General features: G+C 43.5%; 1 non-coding gene across 1 annotated transcript; it reads right to left on the reverse strand.

Moving 5' to 3' along the window:
- Positions 1 to 326: 326 nt before the first annotated feature.
- Positions 327 to 428, reverse strand: LOC112208773 (U6 spliceosomal RNA). The gene has a single exon (XR_008547386.1). It is a non-coding gene; the product is annotated as a U6 spliceosomal RNA (small nuclear RNA).
- Between the last annotated feature and the right edge of the window lie 3,903 nt (positions 429 to 4,331).

A 4,331-nucleotide genomic window follows, 5' to 3' on the forward strand; every position in this document is an offset into this window, starting at 1 on the left:
CTGCCATGGCCACCCCCAACATGTTATAGCATAAAATATCAGGTGTAGTTCCAAGGGCCCATCAAATAACAAAGACACCCTTAACACTCAGGAAATTACAAGAGTTTAGAGATTACCTCCCAGGAGATGGGGAAAAGGCCAGGCTTCTCTGTAGGAGCCACATTTCTTGTTATATAGCATCTTTGTCAAAAGCAAATATAAAATGTGGTTCATATCCACAGGTTTAGGTCATACATGTGTATGTGTAGATCTATTTCTGGTCTCTCTTTTGTTCAATGATCTACTAGATGGAATTTTCTATGTAAAGAATTCTGCAATGATTGTTTTAAAATATGGAACCCTTGCAAATTTGCATGTCATCCTTGCGCAGGGGCCATGCTAATTTTCTGTCTCATTCCAGTTTCTTTTTTTTTTTTTTTTGAGACGGAGTCTCGCTCTGTCGCCCAGGCTGGAGTGCAGTGGCATGATCTTGGCTCACTGCAAGCTCCGCCTCCTGGGTTCACGCCATTCTCCTGCCTCAGCCTCCCAAGTAGCTGGGACTACAGGCACCCGCCACCACGCCAGGCTAATTTTTTTTTTTTTTTGTATTTTTAGTAGAGACAGGGTTTCACCATGTTAGCCAGGATGGTCTCAATCTCCTGACTTTGTGATCTGCCCTCCTCGGCCTCCCAAAGTGCTGGGATTACAGGCATGAGCCACCACTCCTGGCCTGTCTCATTCCAGTTTTATCAAATGTGCTATTGAAATGAGTGCTGTATAATTTTTAAACAACGTGCATACAATACTTCCATAGAAAGGAAAAAATGATAAGGATATAAGGAAAAATGATCTGCTTAAGCAGAAAAAAATAATTATACATAATAGCTGAAATACAACGTTAGGGAAATTTCCCAGGAAATATAGCAAAAAGATAAAGGGATATAAAATAGTAGACAAAAGGTTAGGAAGTTAAGAGTACTAGTTCAGGGGATCTTATATCTGAATACCAGTGTTTCCAGAAAGAAAAAAGAGAAAAGAAGGGACAAAGCAATCAATATCATAACTCAAGTATAGAATGAACTGTGATATTTAAGAGCCAATAAGTAGCCAGCATCATTTTAGGGAGGAAGAGAAGATTTTATTACCTCTAGAGATGAAAAAATTGGCTATATACAAAGTTTAGGAAGCAAAATGGATTTGGACTTTGCATCAGCAACACCAGAAGCCAAAATACAATGAAACAGTGCCTTTAAAATTCTGAGAAATGTAACTTGCAATCTGGAATTCTATACCCAGCCATACTATCAATTGAGTATGAGAGCAGAAAAAAATATGTTCAAGTATGTAAGATTTCAAAAACTTTTATCTATCATGCACTCCTTCTCTATAAGCTACCGGAGAAGATACTCCACCCAAAGACAAAGTAAATCCAGGAGAGAATCTTAAATAGGAGAGAAGCAAGGAGATTCCCTGGGAGGATAGTAAGGGGAAATGCCATGATAATCGCTGTGTACGACATGTGGAGAACAACCATTTCCATGTGGAAAACTGTGACTCAAGAAACAGGTTGAGAACTGTCATCACCCAAAACTCCTCACTGATATCATACCTTGTTCAAACTTGAGGACAATTTATCCATATTTGTCACAGTTTCATTACATATTATGGAAATTCCCACTCACCTCTCTATACTCTGCTGGTAGAATCGGCTGAGCATATTCATTTCATAAAACAGCCCGTTTCTGAAGTGTTGTGCTTTGGCCTACTCTTGAGAGCTGAATGTAGGCTAATGAGCTTAAAAGCAGAAAATACAAAGCATCCTTCCCCCTCTGACCCTATTTCTACAGGGTCTTCAGTGCCTAGCCCATCCTGCAGATCTGCCAGATGCCCAGACACAGGTGAACCCTCATGGTTAGAGACTTATCCACCTGAAACTAATGAAACGGAAGCCTTTATTCATATATGCCCTCCCCAAGGCCCCGTACCTAATTTAGTATTTGTAATTTTGAACTTATAATCTTACAAAAGGGTCCTCCAAATTATATAATCTTCAGACCCCACAAATCCTAGATCTGCACCTGTGTATGATTTTTTTTTTTTTGGCTTTCTCCTCTCCAATTAGGAAGATAGATGTGTGTTTTGTTTTGGTTTGTTTTATTGTTTTGTTTCGTTTTTGAGACGGAGTTCTGCTCTTGTTGCTCAAGCTGGAATGCAATGGCCAATCTCTGCTCACCCCAACCTCCGCCTCCTGGGTTCAAGCAATTCTCTTGCCTCAGCCTCCCGACTAGCTGGGATTACAGACACACGCCACCACAGCTGGCTAATTTTTTGTATTTTTAGTAGAAACGGGGTTTCACCATGTTAGCCAGGCTGGTCTCAAACTCCTGACCTCAGGTGATCTGTCCGCCTCGGCCTCTCAAAGGCTTACAGGCGTAAGCCACTGTGCCCAGCCTTGTTTTTTTTTGAAATGGGGTCTCACTATGTTGCCCAGACTGGACCAGAACTCCTGGGTTCAAGTGATCCTCCCGTTTCAGCCTCCTGAGTAGCTAGGACTACAGGCACATGCCCCCATGCCTTGCTCTTTGATCATGATTTTGTCCTCTGACTTCTCCAGAAGAGGCTTTTAAAGACTCAGGAAGGTTGAAATTACATTATAACCCAGCAACTCTACTCAGCTTGTTTTCCATTACCCAGCAACTCTACTCAGCTTATTTTCCCAGGAAATCTCATGTAATACTGGCAACAGTGCTCTTTCCTTACACAGCTAGCTTTGTGCTAGCCACTCAGTTATTCAAATCCAACCAGTAGGTTGTTTAGGGATATGTCATATAGGGGGCAAAACTATAAAGCAAACAGTAATGATTGACATTAAAGGTAGTACCTGGGGAGGATGTGGTGCCCAGGGAAGCAGAGATTGCAGGGAGGCACACAGCTGAGCCTCAAGGTACTAGGGGGTGATAGGTGTTTGTCATTATTATTATTATTATTATTTTGAGACAGAGTCTTGCTCTGTTGGCCAGGCTGGAGTGCAGTGGCACGATCTTGGCTCACTGCAACCTACGTCTCCCAGGCTCAAGCAATTCTCCTACCTCAGCCTCCTGAGTAGCTGGGATTACAGGCGTGAGCCACCACACCCGGCTGATTTTTGTATTTTTAGTAGAGATGGGGTTTCACCATGTTGGCCAGGCTGGTCTCAAACTCCTGACCTCAGGTAATCTGCCTGCCTTGGCCTCCCAAAATCCTGGGATTACAGGCGTGAGCCACTGTGCCTGGCCTATTATTTTATTATTTTGAAAGAGGGTCTTGTTCTGTTGCCCAGGCTGGAGTGCAGTGGCGTGATCACAACTCACTGCTGCCTCTTGAGCTCTTCCCGCCTTAGCCTCCTGAGTAGCTGGGACTACAGGTGTGTGCCACTGCACTCTGCTAGTTTTATTTTATGGTTTTGTTTGTTTGTTAGTTTGGTTTTGTTGTTGTTGTTGTTATTGTTGTTGTTGTTGTTGTGTGTGTGTGTGTGTGTGTGTGTGTAGAGCTGGTGGTCTCATTAAGGTGCCCAGGCTGGTCTCAAACTCCTGATTTTAAGCCATCTTTCCACCTCAGCCTCCCAAAGTGCTGAGATTACAGGTGTGAGCCGCTGCACCCGGCCTCGTTATTTAATCTTTAGATTGTACACATACTTTTCTGTAAATATGATACATTTTATAATTTTAAAGCCTGGAGAGGTGCCTGAAGGCTACTGTTTCCTCTCTTGGTTCAGGGCTGCAGCCAGAGAATATGTGCAGAGTCACTGTCAACAGCAAGTTAAGTATAAAAGGAAATAATGATTTTCTAACATTCTAGTAAACCTGTGCTAGTTAGAGAGGATAGTGGTTACTGCAATAGAGTACACTGTTTGCACTGGGAAGGGGTAAAGTCCAGCTGCCTTTTTCAGGCCCTCCTGGTAGAACAGCATTTTTCTGGGCCAGAGAGCATTCATAATTTGGTCCTTACTTCCACATGTCCAGAAACTTGATTTTAGCCACTCCACTGGGACTTCTAATGCTTAGAGGGAATGCCTATGAATGAGCAGCCACTGTGAGCTCCTTGAGGGCTGAGATCATGCTTTATCCATCTCTAAATTCCCATTGCCTAGCAAAGAACCTACCTACAACAACAGAGTCCAGGGACCTTTCTGGCAACTTGCATACTCGTGTGTTCCAGACAGAACATGCACGCCTGCTCTGGAGGCACAGCTCCCTTCCTGGGGCCTGGTGGCCTGACCCTGAGGCTTAGCCCAGAGGTTAATCGCCCTTCCACCAAGGATACAGCACACCTACCTTCCTACCAGCCTCCTCATGCTGTCATTTACCCAGGCC

The sequence above is a fragment of the Pan troglodytes genome, chromosome 2 (genome assembly GCF_028858775.2).
Source record: "Pan troglodytes isolate AG18354 chromosome 2, NHGRI_mPanTro3-v2.0_pri, whole genome shotgun sequence".
NCBI classification, from domain to species: Eukaryota; Metazoa; Chordata; class Mammalia; order Primates; family Hominidae; genus Pan; species Pan troglodytes.